Source organism: Lolium rigidum, unplaced genomic scaffold (genome assembly GCF_022539505.1).
Source record: "Lolium rigidum isolate FL_2022 unplaced genomic scaffold, APGP_CSIRO_Lrig_0.1 contig_65615_1, whole genome shotgun sequence".
NCBI lineage: Eukaryota > Viridiplantae > Streptophyta > Magnoliopsida > Poales > Poaceae > Lolium > Lolium rigidum.
The window spans coordinates 2108-16345 of record NW_025901270.1 but is presented as its reverse complement, the minus strand read 5'-3'; the positions used below and the strand labels follow the sequence as shown (position 1 = coordinate 16345).

The following is a 14238-nucleotide window of genomic DNA, read 5'->3' as shown; positions in this document are numbered from 1 at the left end:
TCGCCTCCTCCTCTCTCGCCGGCCGGAAGGAGCAGCGCATTGGGTCACTGCCGTCCTCTTCAACCCTTTTTCCTGCTGCTCTCTCCTCCTCAGCGGTCTCCCGCGACCTTGCGTCTTCACCATCGTCGAAACGAGCTGCGGGAGGTCACGAGGAGGCGAGGTCTGGCGGTCCCTAGCCCGCTGCCGTGCTTGACGACGAGAATACAGGGATGTCGACGGTGGCGTGGGAGAAGGCGCACGGAGCCGGTGACGCGAACGTGGGAGGGGAACAAACGGGAAGGGGAAGGGGAGGGTCGTGAGTGCCAGAAGATGCGGCTAGGGTTTTCGTCGTGGCGGATCTCGTCCGCGTTGACCACAGCCGACCTGTTCCATGGCTGCCGGTAGAGAGGCGGCGCTGCTCTGTACCTCTCCTCCGACCATGTTGATTCCGCCCTGATGCATCATCGACGAAGTTTGCTATATCTATAGGTTATACCTCTCTCCCTCGTCCCTCTCTATCTCTCTGATTTCACTGACTCTCATATGTGGATTTTTGGGATGGTAGATCCGTGTGTTCTTGTTGATGAATTAGTGCATTTTTTATTCTTATGTGCAGGCCAAACATTCTTTACAGATTCCCACCGCTACAACTTACTGCTTCATCAAAAGGAGGTATGAGCCGAGAATATCTTTGTACAAAATGGTTACAATGTTCATTGGCTCCGTCTGTATATGGAAGAGAAACCATGGGAATTCAGGTTGATATTCAGTTTTAGTCATTTGAAGCTTTATTCTTCAAATTAACTTCTACTCTGTAGTTGCTATTTCACCCTAAACTTGTATAATTAGCATATTTGGATGGCAAAGTTTTCTTGGAATCACATGTCTCACATTACACAATGAACTATAATGGAGTCCAGAGATAAAAAAAAGTTTCTGTGTATTGTGTTTGATGCATTAGAGGGGGTATTTGGCATCAGCTCTAAATTTTCTATATTGAAATCTGAATTATGTCCTTTGTCCTTTCTGTTGTCTTCATATGCAACCTCGTTATTTTACAGTAAAGCAAATGCATCAGAGAGGGTGATGGTTAATGGTTGCTGGTTGGGTAGGACTCCATCTGTTTGGTTTAGTTGTTCTGGGAAAATTATCGAAGTAAGAATTATAATTCTTCCTTTGAAGTATCATTTTGTTATATTGAAATCTCACCTACTAAATTAGTATTCATTTTGAAGGAAAATGACAGTGATGCCTGGTGGGCTTATCTCATTTGTTGCGCATCTATTTCCCTTGCTTCAGGTATAGCTGTGCTTACCCTTCCTGCTTATTTCTTTATAAATGGGTTGGTACCAATCGTTCCATTACTCATTTTGCAACGCATACATCTGAAAGTAATCATGAACCCTTCCTATTTTCTAAAAAAAAATTCGGACTTCTGTGTTTGCAGAAAAGCCAGGCATAGTTCAGAGCATTTTTGGTTTAACCTGATAGGCTGAAATTTGTATGAGGTCAGTTATTTACTCGTATAGTTCCCATGCATCATAAGATTCAAAAAATAGTACCACTTTTGATTGTCTTAACCTACAACAAGAAGTGGAATTGACAAGTTGATTGGTTTGTGTCCGTGCCAGCATCACGCAGTTCCCAGATACGTGAGGCTCGCTTGCCTGAGCTGTTGATCCCGGGTGTCTCCAGAGCTACTTTCGGCGACCACGTCTGCGAGCACCTGCAACCGAGAACGTGACTAGCTGATGTCATTGATGCCCTATCCCCCTTCTCCTCCCTCTACTCTTCCCAACATCTACTTATGCCCTGATTTTGTTTGACCTTTTTGTACAGATCCATGTTTAGATCGGATGAAAAGTTTCTTCAAGTCACAAGATGGATCAGCTAGAAGCTGCAAAAAGGTGCATTTTTCTTGTGTATTTTGCTTCCTTTTAAATGCTCCTATAATCTAGCTTTCCTGTAAAATGCTTTCTAAATGGAGTACAAATTTTCAGTTCATAAGTTGAACATGCTTACAAGGCCAGATAATTCTCATCGATGAATCCATGCTTAAAAGGGCATGCTCCATATATTGCTAACCGTTAATTGATTTGTTCTATGAATGCTATGACTGCTTGTGGTGCAAATATGGCTGAAGTAGCCTTCCATTGGTGTATCTGCAATGTTCATGCTCTTGTGAATGGCCACTTTCTTATTGTGTAATTTGGTAGTCTTTTATTTCGGTACAGATTGGTACTGAGCAACAGCTTGCTGCTATAATGTGATCAATTGTACATGTTCTGCAACTGCAGATTACTAAGTTGGAAGCATGTGCGCCCAGTAGACTGCAAGGCGACCAAGCCCTAATGACCCTTTCAGCGCAGTGTTATCACTCCACGCCACCATGTCATATGCAAAGGTAATGGAGTCAATCTTATCACCTACTCCAGTTTACAGAAGTAGTCTTCAAGCCTCCCATGGATTGGAGTGGTGGATTTGCAGATCTTCAATGCCGACTAGGCAACGAAGATTGATTGTCATTGCTTGGATTTTTTTGTGATATGAAGCATTATTCTGATTGATAGGTACTTTCCCCTAAATCATTCATTATTATGCATTTGCTGTCTGGTGAAAACTTATTGCTTATTTTATTACCTGTGTCAACTCAAAATTACAATGCACTGATGCACACGGAATTGGAACCTCTTGCTCAAAGGAACAACTTTTTTTTAGCAAACCGAAGACATTAGGTCAAGGTATATTCCAGGGTCTCTATGTATCAAGGAAAATGCAATACATGATTCTGGTTCCTGATCTGCATGTAATTTTGTAGCTATGAGGTGGAGAGTACATGTAGGTTTCACTAAACAGGTCTTGCCTATTGTTTCTCCTTTGACTGTAGGAAGTGGCATGACCCCGTGCTATATACTAATAATATCAGTGGTGAGCTCTTTATGCGATCCTTAGTGCACTATGTTTCTCCCTTTGTAAGTACGACACCATATTAGCTGGCTGAGTTGTCACCTATTGCTTATTTATTTTCTCCCTTCTATTGGCATATGCACAAAATTACATGTTTGATTGTTATTTGGCATATATATTTCATTGGAGAAATAGAATATAATAATTAGATGGTTGCATTCCTCAATGCATTGAGATCAGCAATATCAGTTGTAATATGGTAGCTGTTTTGTTACTAGAGTTTTTACATGCACCGGCTGTTAAATTTTGGAATTGAACGCTTTGGATAGGTAGGTGTCTTATTAGCTACAACCAAATCAATTCCTTTTGTGCTATTTCTTTAAGAAGAAAATAAGATGCTATAAAAGTCAGTGACAAGCCTTCCGTTAAACCATAATTAAAAATATTTTCAGCCTATCCTTCATTTTTTCCATTGCTTTATTTAGTTAGATATATCACGTGGAATTTTTGTTTGAAAGTTCTTCTCTTTTTTAATCCATTTTTTAATAGAGAGTCTATGATACCAATATTTTTTGCGCTAGAATATTGGATACTTGTGGTTTTGATGAAGGTAGAATCAGTTACACTAGGACAAAATAAAATAATAGAATACATATGCCTATGCTTGTTTGTTTGTTTTCAGAACAATTAAATGTTATGGTTCTCAACAATTTTGTGATCTGTAAATTGCGTGTTGTAGTTTACACTTTAATTGCAATATAGACCTTTGGCATTTAAATTCATTCTCATTTGGGTTTGGTTCTTCCACTGTACTCAGCAGTCAGATACTCTCCCTACCTATATGTGTGCATAGTTTTGTAGCATTACTATTTTAAAACTATCGGATATGTTGTTATTCATTCTGATGTGCCATAGACCTGGCATTTTATATGAGATGGTTCATCCTCTCTTGGTCATGTCTTTACCGTTGCTTCTGTAATGGACAGGCTACAGTCATCAGTAGTAACATAGTTGACTCTTTCTTAAAAGGTGTCTAGATATTTAAGTCATCACATGAAGAAGATTTTCTTTGTTCAAATCTGTGTTAGCATAATATTTTGTATTAATTATATCTCATCTATCCATCTATTAGATTTTTATGGAGTATTTTTTTTGTTTCATATATATAAGTTATACTCTGATTGGTTGTCTACAAAATGGTTAGAAATCTTAAAGCAATCTTGCTAATATTATACAAGTTGTCATCAAAGGTGTTGAACACGTACCAGAGTTGGTTGCTTCTTCTAACAAAAACATCCAGAAAAGTGGAGCATGCCAGTTGAATGACGGATTCCTCACTGTTCATATTGCTGGTAATTAGACCAAGTTTGTGATGTTCAGTCATGTACATTGCTTATGCACTATGATTTTAAATACCAATCAAGATGAAAATATCGACATGCAATTTATAGGTTTTCTATATATAGAAATTTAATAGATGCCTCACGAGGATCGATGTATCTATTTTTTGGCCGTTATCCACATCATTTTCAGTTAAGCACATCGAAGAATCTATTCTTTACAAAGACCATCCAGAAGCTGAGCCAAAAAATGTTCTTCTGAAACTGCACAATCTTGTTCCTGGCATTTTTCTGTTAAAATGAATCACAAAGAATATTCTTTTTATAAATTACCTATGATCGAAAAGACCTATGATGCAACAGGGGCATATGACACAAAATACTTCAAAATTATATTACCGTGAGCAAGCAATTGCTACCCCAAAAAATTGGGTTCTACCTCTCAGGGTGTTTCGATCTATCTCTTTAACCCTTCAGCCGCAACCATCTAGCCAAGCCTGCCGACCAGAATTTGTTAAGACTGTACAAATGTATGATGAACAGGAAAACTGCAACTTTGCAATGTTGCTTTAAAAAGTCCTTAGTCTACATGTCAAAATTAGATATGACACATTCAGAGACAATTTCCAGAAAACATTTTTATGATAATAGCAACTCAATGCCGTTTCCATGGGTTGAAAGCCTGACTAACTGATTCCCCACGTTACAGTTAGATTACTTTGTCACTTTCCTTTAAAATGAAGAAACATAGACAAGGATAGTATCTTTTGCTTTTGGACAAGATCTTTGCACTCACGTTTAAAAACTTCTATGCTAAACTCATAGAGAAACATAGACAAGGATAGTTTCACCTCCCACACCAGTTCATAGGCAACTACCATAAGCGATTACCTATGGTTTTGTGTTTTATAGGACAATACAAGAGCATATAGAGGAGTGTGCTATAGTTTTCACTGCTTCAACATCCATCAAGCTGGCCTAACATCTAGGTTAGTTGCTTTATCTATTGTCTGAAAATGTCTCAACAATTAGCAATTTGGCATCTGTATAATACTATTGACCAGTGGAGGAGGTGAAACTTTGGCAATGAAAAAAGGAAGGGAGAGGCTAAGGTGATCTCAGTTTTTTTTATTCCGAGTTCACATTCTCAAACAATGGGTGCTACTTTAGAATTGTTCTTCCTTATTGTATCTATATATTACATGTAGCAGATATTTTTTATAAAGAAAATTAGCTTTGCATGCACTCACACACAGTCTTTTTATAAAGCAAATACTAATAACATCTATTGTATTTGTTCTCGCATAAGGATCTGATTTTGTTGTTCCTGTTTTTACCTTTTGTTGAGTGGCGTAGGCACGTAGCTGAATAGACCCTTAATAGATGGTCATTTCAATCCTATTTTTTAGTGGAGCTTCATGACATTTCTTGGATTCATCTTCATATATGATGGACCGTTGTTAACTAAGTAGATGCTTTATGAAGTTATATATACAAATTGTTTGCTATTTCTCTAGCATATGTAGTCTAAAGAACAAATGGATCTGAAATCCTCAGCACTACAGTTTACCTAATGTTTAATTATCTTTAGTGATTTTGTGCTTCACCTTACATAATCCATGTCTCTGTTTTTCATTTTTCTGTTGTGTACACTTCACTGTACAACATCATATATCCTTTTGCATTTTCCCAAATATCCCAAACTTTGATTTTTTTAGCTTAACAAAACAATCGTTTTCTGGTTTGTCATACTATACTTTTAAATACTAATCTTCTGTAAAACATTAATCATACATATTTTTAATTTAATAGGAGGACAAATAACTGAGCTTCAAATGACATAGCCTTATTATTTCGTAGAAGCATCAGCACTGAAGTTTACCCCAATTTACAGTAGTGCAGATGTTTTTGTGTCATTCCAGCATTGCGTTGCTGTCAAAATTACCATTGTTTCAGGTGTCACTGTGACTGATTCCATGTGGTTAATAATGGCTGCACCCATTGTCTAGAGGCATAGCAAGAGCCTGCAATTGTTCTTCCCTTTTCGTAGATAGTATCATCCATGTTCTTTATGCAATACGTGAATTATCCTACGGACCAGTTTCTGTTGGATATACATGCGCCAATGGATGAATTATCCAACCCAATCTTGCCTTGGATGATTGTGTTGGATGTCAAAGGTACGCACCTTTTGAGGCTGACCAAATTGAGTAGTTGGTTGGCCGTATAATATAATCTTACATTGGATTTACATTTTTAACCTATTGATTATGTAATACTCGTTATGCCATAATCTATAAACAGAGCTATACTCACTAGTTCTGAATTTTTTGTGTTAGTGTGGTTATGCAGTTTCAAATGGAACGTGAAACTTGGGAGATTATATATGCACTACAATTAGGAGCCATGAGTGTTTAGAAGAAGGGCTTATACAGTAACCACAGTATGTCTTGCATCATGTTGAGGTCTTCTACACTGATTTTTCACCGACTTAATTTTGTATGTCATAGCATAAGAATCTCAGATGCCGAGCATGTATGCTGAAATATGCAGATACATCATTTTTTTATGTGCATTACTTTTCTTTATCTTCAGGTACTGCTGAATTGGTTTCATGTGGATTATTTTCTTTGTCTTCTGCTACTTCTGAATATCGAAATTGTTCTAGGCGAGATGCATTTTCTAGAGATATGCGATCTTTTTAACCTCTTTTCTTGTATCTGATATGATCATTTTAATTTCTTACTCTGAACTATAATAGGTTTATTGACAATATCAAAGGTACTAAGCTACTGTGTAAGTCAGATTGCACTATTGTGTAGCCTCCCCTGAATGAGTCCGGCAAACTGGGAAGATATTGATGAAATACAACGTGCTAGATCTTCCACAATAAAGAGATAATGTATATATATGACTAAAACAGTGCTTGGATTGTGCTTGTTGTGACCTTGCCTGTTCATAGAAGTTGCATGAACAAAGGTGTTCAATTTAGTGAAGCATCAACTTCAGTGTTTAGAGAAGAGGAACAAAAAGGTGTATTGAGCTATTGTTTTTGCAGGCCCAGCATGGACTATATTCGGATATCAGCTATGTACATTACGAAGAATAACACTAGAAGGAATTCTGATATCAGCTATGTACATTAGAAGGCAGAATTATAGAAGGAATTAATATAGGATTAGTCATTGTAGTATCATATTTTTAAAAGCGAAATCGTAAGGTGGTGCTAAGACAATTTTCATGTACTGGTTGCTGATTCCAGTAATATGTATCCGATTGTTTCTGCATGTAATGCATTCATATGTTGTGATTTATCCTATGGTATCACATATTCTCTTTCCGAGGAAACACAAGACACGCGGTCTAGGAACTAATTTATTTTGAATTAAAACTATTCAATCCGCATAGGTTCTGTATCAATATATACAATGGTTGCCCCTCTATTGAGTGGTTTCTAATGCACATATATCCATTGCATTGTATCCTAATAAACATATTTATCATATTGGTCATTATTTTTATCACCGTTATGCGAAATAAACATGAGCTTCACGGGGTCGTGCGCCAAGGCGCACATCTAAATCTAGTTGATTGATAGAGAGGCCATGCAGAGAAGAGCTGTAGATGCACAGGTACCGCCACAAGTGCGCAGCATGAGAAGGTAGCGGCTGCCGAACTGCTGCGTCGACCCAATGCAAAGGGTTTTGAAGAAGAAGAGGAACTAAGGACCTTATGTTAGATGATACGTATGTATACGTATAAGACTTGTATTTGTACCTACTATATAATGAAAACACCCCTACCCAACAAGACATGTGCTTCAATCGGGACTTCTTGAGCATTGGCAATGATGAAGCACTACATCGAAAACTCGTAAGTACGCCCGAGCTTGAGTGATCTCCATATCCACATTGCATCGGACCGTTGCCTTTTTTAAGTGACGTCATAGGCATGTCTTGTATACGATGCAGCACTACATACGCTAAGTACAAGCTGGAATGAGCGCCAACCACTTTTCAGCGTAAGAAACACGGCGATGCAAAGCCGAAAGTGAGCAGCGGACGCGGTTCCTGTTCGAGCCGTTGGCAGGGGACGGGGGTCCTGGACCTGTGCTCGCCATGTGTGTGTCTAGGTCGTACAGGATCAGCGTGACATGGTCTAGGACTCTAGGTCGCATAGGAACCGCGTCACGGCCAAGAAGCGACCCAAACAGTCGCTGCGCCCTATGGTCTGGAAATGCATTTGGACACAGACCCAACGACCTGACGCATAGTATTCGGGCTGTCCACGGAGACGCAAACTTATTCCAAATATGTGTCTTGGATGCGCTTCTACGAACACTGTGCTGGTGCGTAAAGTGTCCGTTCGTGGCTGACGGACGTTTCGTCGGGCCCATCTGCCAGCAACCCAGGCTCGATGTGTCTTCTCAGTTGCGCCAGCGCCGAGGCGTCACTTCGGCAATCTGCGCCACGTTAATGGCGATGCCTCGCCTACCGAGCGGCCGCCGCCCACCTCTGCCAGCGAAGTAATAGCGATGCCACGCGTGTCGTGCCGCTCGCCTGCCTCCAGCGTATATAAATAGGGCGCGCACATCTAATCTCTTCTCACAGAAAACCCTAGCCGCCGCACAACCTTCATCGTAGCGCCGCCTCCACGCAACCCTCTGCCTTTGCCATGAGCAGCGGTGAGCGCGGCCAAGCTATTGTGCCTCCACCTCCGACTCCATCTCCCCCGGTCGAGCGCTCCGAGGAGTTGGAGGAGGACGAAAGCTCGGACAACATCCTCGACACGGCCAGACACACGAGGTTCATGTCTGATGCCGAGCGTGAAGCAGAGGAGGATTGAGCGGCCCACACGACATTCAACGCCGAGAGGGAACGCCATAGGGAGGTGGCGCCACAGAGGACGACTCCTCGAACATCGATTGGTCCTCTAGTGATCCTAATGAGCCTACCCCGAAGGATAGGACGGCGAAGCAGAGGGCGTTAGTCGACTCCTTCGAAACGCTCAAAACGCTCAAGAAGGCCGATGATGCACGAACAAGGCGCTGCGACAGCACCTGCTAGAGGACGCGACGGCTCATTGAGCTCTAGCGGCCGTACGACGGGCGGCGGAGAAGCAGAGGAGGGAGGGACGCAACGACGGGGCCGGGCCGTCGGGAACCAAGTATCCTAGGGCTAATATCTCCTTTAGTTTGTAGTACATTATGCTTTTTACTTGATGAATGAAAAATAGTATTGAAAAAAAATGAATCGCCTCGATGGGAATACACCTAGACACACACCTAGACACAAATGGATACGCGATCAAAATATATTGACGGGGCGACGCAAACGAATGCGCGTGACCATTTTTACGTCCCTTGGAGATGCCTTGACATCTTGTTCCACCGGAACTCCCTATATTATAGTAGTATAAAAATTCGGTGGAGGGGTGGGGAAAAATTATTCACTAATGATACTCCCTCCGTCAGGCCAAAGATGTCGGAGCTGTCCCTCACGCCAGGTTCATTTTCACTTTTACAAAGAAAATCATAAAACTTTGTGATTGTTTCAAATCTGGACTCGAAATCAATTTTCAAATATGTAATTTAGTCGCCGTCGATTGTCTGGCCGGTTCGTCGATGGAGTGCTTCCCTCGCGGGGACGCCGGCCTGCCGCGAACACGCACGGCCGCACGTGCACGAGTTCCCGTAATATTCCACGACGCGCATGAACTCGAGGATCACGGACGCGAAGGAGCTCACCGGCGCTTGACAGGGCGGCTCAACCTGGCGGTCGGCCAGCCTACTAGCCGCGCTCCCTCTTACGGTGGCTTCGCTCCCATCGTCGGTCTCACCCGCCTCCGCAACTCCGTTGCCGCCTGGCCGCCATCGCGGGAGAAGGTCGACGCGTCCGACGAGGTTGAGTTTCCATCCAACGAGTGGTCATTGGGGTCTTCCTCGTCGTCGGTTAACAGATGACGAGCCTCCGACTCCGCATGCACCCGCGCATGTGCCCTCGCCCGGGTTCTTGTCTCCTTCCTCACCGCGGCCGCGTCGGCGACCGCCTACAGACGTGCCCACCTTGCGTTGGAGTCCTCCTCCGGGCCGTCGAGGCCAACAGCGTCCCCCTCCTCCTCGCCCTCCATCGGCGTGGAGCTAGGGTTGCTCGGCGTGGAAGCCCTTTCCCACCAATGCCGCCATCCCGGCGACTTCCCCTCGCCGTCGATGTCCGATGGCAACGACAGGTTGCTCATGGTGGGTAGCCGGTGTTGGAGAAGAAGATGAATGGCAGCGCTTGGAGATGAATTAGAGCAGGCGCATGGGTTTTATTGAGCGGGGATTAATGACGACGCGTAAAACGAAGAGGTCTGATGTTGCACTTCCGCGGCGGTTCGGCGCACCATTCCGACGGTTGGTGCATCGATCGGCGTGGTTGCCCTCCCCGGCAGTTGTTATGCTTAATTCGCGACGGCTCAGGACAGGGTCGCTGCCACGCGGGCCCGTGGGAGAAGCGAGCGGACGCTCGGCGCGACCACACGACATCCGTGGAGGCGCAAACATGCAACATATTTATGCCAGATTTGCGTCTCCGCTATGCGTCGCCCCGCTAGGGCAAGGTGCTGGTGCATTTTCGGTCCGCACGAACGCAACGACTGCTTTGCGTCGCCCCGCTGGAGATGCCCTAAGGCTGGTGCCAACGCGGGAGAGAGCGGGGGCTGTACCGCCCGGCGCGGGGCGGGAGAGAGGCGGGAGGCGGGCGGGACGGGAGCGGCAGGCGGTGGCTGGGTCGCCCGGCGGTAGCGCCCGCTCCCGCCCGGCTGCCGCCCGCGTTGGCGGCGAGAGCGAGGCGGGAGGGAGGCGGGAGCGGGGCGGCAGCGATGGCGGGGTGGGCGAGAGGCGGGGCGGGAGGTAGAAGACAAAGGGGGTTTTGCAGAAAACCCCCTGGACTTAGGAAAAATTGGTAGGATTTGGCATTTTAGGGTGTTTTGAGCCAAATTTTGGCATTTTTGGTGTTTTGAGCCAAATTTTGAGGGGCTTTTTGCACAACAATTTAAATAGAGCTGGCACTATTTTATGATGTAATCGGTAACATTTTAAGTTGAATAAAATAATTTCTTGCATTATTTTGAATGTCTAAACAAAATCGAGTGAAATAACTTAATGTGGAAAACAAATGGTGATGTGGAGGAGAGAGAAGTGAGAGTGGGGACTATAGCCCATGCATTGGCAAGGTGGGGTGAGAGTGGGGTAAGAGTGGGGTGAGAGTGGGAGAAAAGCTGACGTGGCGGGGCGGGAGGCGGGCGGTGCATTGGCACCAGCCTAAGAGAATCCGTGGACGGAAGATCTAGGGGCATATATGTCCTGTTCCACCGACCTGGACCACACCATCCGAAATGGCCCACTAACTGGTCCATGAAGTTAATGCGTACGCCACCATCGAGCTCGAGCCTCACTCCGTGTATAGATGCGCAGTGTTTCACGACCATGCAATACATCATTTAATGCTCGTTGATTGCTTCCGCGCCTCACATCACGTATTCTAATATCCGGATCACCACAGCCCGGGCACTATTCGTCCGCCCTCAGGAACTACCTGAGGACCTTATGTTAGATGATACGTATGTATACGTATAGGACTTGTATTTGTACCTACTATATAATGAAAACACCTCTACCCAACAAGACATGTGCTTCAATCAGGACTTCTTGGGCATTGGCAATGATGAAGCAAATCTCTATGGTGCTTTCGAGAGCGTCGATCCTGCATGGTATGCGGACTCCGGCGCTACGCACCACATCACGCATGAGCTGGACAAGCTCACCACACATGAGCCCTACCGCGGCACTGATCAGCGTAATATTGATCATGCTATTCTACCTACTCTGTCCTCTAAGTCTCTCACTCTTAATCGTGTCCTTCATGTTTCTAATGCAACTCGTAACTTGTTGTCTATTAGTAACTTTCCCATGACAATAATGTGTTTATTAAACTTCATCCTCATGATCTTTTTGTAAAGGACCGGGACACGAGAGCACCCATTCTTAGAGGTCGTTGCAGTGGAGGTCTCCACGAGATCAAGGCCCCTGTCATCAAGCAAGCACTTAGCAGCGTCAAGGTGTCTCGTGATATGTGGCATCGTCTGAGCGTCTTTGCATATCTGATGGTGATCCACTCTCGTCGGAGGAGGCTACTCATTATCGTAGCATTGCGGTCTTCAGTATCTCACCGTGACTCGCCCTGACCTGTCCTTTGTTGTCAACAAGGTGTGTCAGTTTCTTCATGAGCCTCATACTCCACATTGGTCTGCAGTCAAGCGTATTCTACGTTATGTGCGCCACACTGTTGATTGTGGCCTGCAACTTTGGTCCTCCTCCTCTACACTACTTTCCGCCTTTTCCGATGCAGACTGGGCTGGAAATATGGATGACCGGCGATCCACGAGACGATATGCTATCTTTTATGGAGGTAATTTGATCGCCTGGAGTGCTCGTAAGCAGTCTACAGTCTCCAGTTCAAGCACTGAGTCAGAGTATAAGGTCCTTGCTAATGCTACAACTGAACTTGTCTGGGTGTCGTCATTACTGAAGGAACTTGGTGTTGTTCAAGATCAACCCCCAGTGTTATGGTGTGACAATATTGGTGCTACATATTTGTCATCCAACCCAGCTTTCCATGCACAGACGAAGCACATTGAAGTTGATTTTCATTTTGTTCGTGAGCGTGTGTCGCAGAAGCAACCTTAGATTCGTTTCATCTCTTCAAAGGATCAAGTTGATGATATCTTTACTAAGTCTCTTCCTTTACCATTGTATGATCATTGTAAACGCAATCTCAATCTTTCTCTAGTTGAGATTGAGGGAGGATGTTAGATGATACGTATGTATACGTATAGGACTTGTATTTGTACCTACTATATAATGAAAAGACCCCTACCCAACAAGGCATGTTGGCACAACCAAATCACATGTTCTATTACGTTTGCACCTTAGCCATCTCCAACGGTAAATGGACATGAAAAATGACTGCGCGCATTTGTTTGCGTCGAGCCACGGACGCGAAATTGATCTTTGAATCACGACTGATCAATTGCGTCTGGGTGCCCCCAACGGCTCGACGAATTTCACTATTCCCACATTTTTTCATTGATAAAACAATTTACATAGCGCGAAAAATAAAAACCATGAAAAATATAAGAAGGCCATGGCATGCTAAACCCTAGCCTACTCCTCGCTGTCGCTTGGCACCTGGGTCAGGTCGACGAGGTCCAGGATCTCCCATGGCCAGTTGGGAACCGATGGAGCAAATGCCGGTGCGGCCAGTGGTGTAGGTGGAGGTGGAGGTGGAGCGGCCGATGGTGCCCATGAGGGCAAAGGTGACAGAGGAGGCGACACAGTGGCCTGCAACGCCAGGTTGAAGGCATCTTCCTCCGATAGGCTTGCCGGCACGAGGGTAGAGCACCAGGGCGACAATGGAAAGAAGTGGGACCCTGATCCGAGGGTTCTCCCTCCTTTTTCACCCGCGACGTGGATGCCTCGTTGTTGTTCCTCTTCTTCCCTATGTGAAAGTGCATGGAGCCCCCATGTGTGGTTTTGGTAATTAATGACAATTCCTATGGACTAATGTTTGCATTGAGTTATATTTGTAGGAGTTGTTCATAGGCAATGCTTGAACCATATGTTGGCTTCAAGATTGCAATAAGAAGAAAATGAAGAAGATCAAGTGTCAAGTATGTCTTGAAGATGAAGATGAAGTGAGCTCTCAAGGTTAACTTCAAGACATCAACGAAATGAAGTGCAAGTTCAAGATGAGCCAACTCGAAGAGATCATAAGTTTGAAGCTTGCCATGAAGAAATGAAGTGCAAGTTCAAGATGGGCCATCTCGAAGAGATCCTTTGCTTGACTCTTGCCATCCTTATGGTGATCATGGATATGTGAAGATGCGCCGAAGAAGAAGCTCTCCCATGGTGGATTATGGGGGAGCAATCCACAAGACTTCGTCAAGCAAGCACAATCAAGAAAGGTGTTCC

General features: G+C 44.1%; 2 long non-coding RNA genes across 2 annotated transcripts; both read left to right on the top strand.

Moving 5' to 3' along the window:
- The first annotated feature begins 1647 nt into the window (after nucleotides 1–1647).
- Nucleotides 1648–3298, top strand: LOC124682013. Its single transcript, XR_006996104.1, has 3 exons — nucleotides 1648–1693; nucleotides 1819–1886; nucleotides 2277–3298. It is a non-coding gene; the product is annotated as an uncharacterized LOC124682013 (long non-coding RNA).
- A 117-nt stretch (nucleotides 3299–3415) lies between these two features.
- On the top strand, nucleotides 3416–7255 carry LOC124682014. Its single transcript, XR_006996105.1, has 3 exons — nucleotides 3416–4238; nucleotides 5139–5338; nucleotides 6822–7255. It is a non-coding gene; the product is annotated as an uncharacterized LOC124682014 (long non-coding RNA).
- The last annotated feature ends 6983 nt before the right edge of the window (nucleotides 7256–14238 follow it).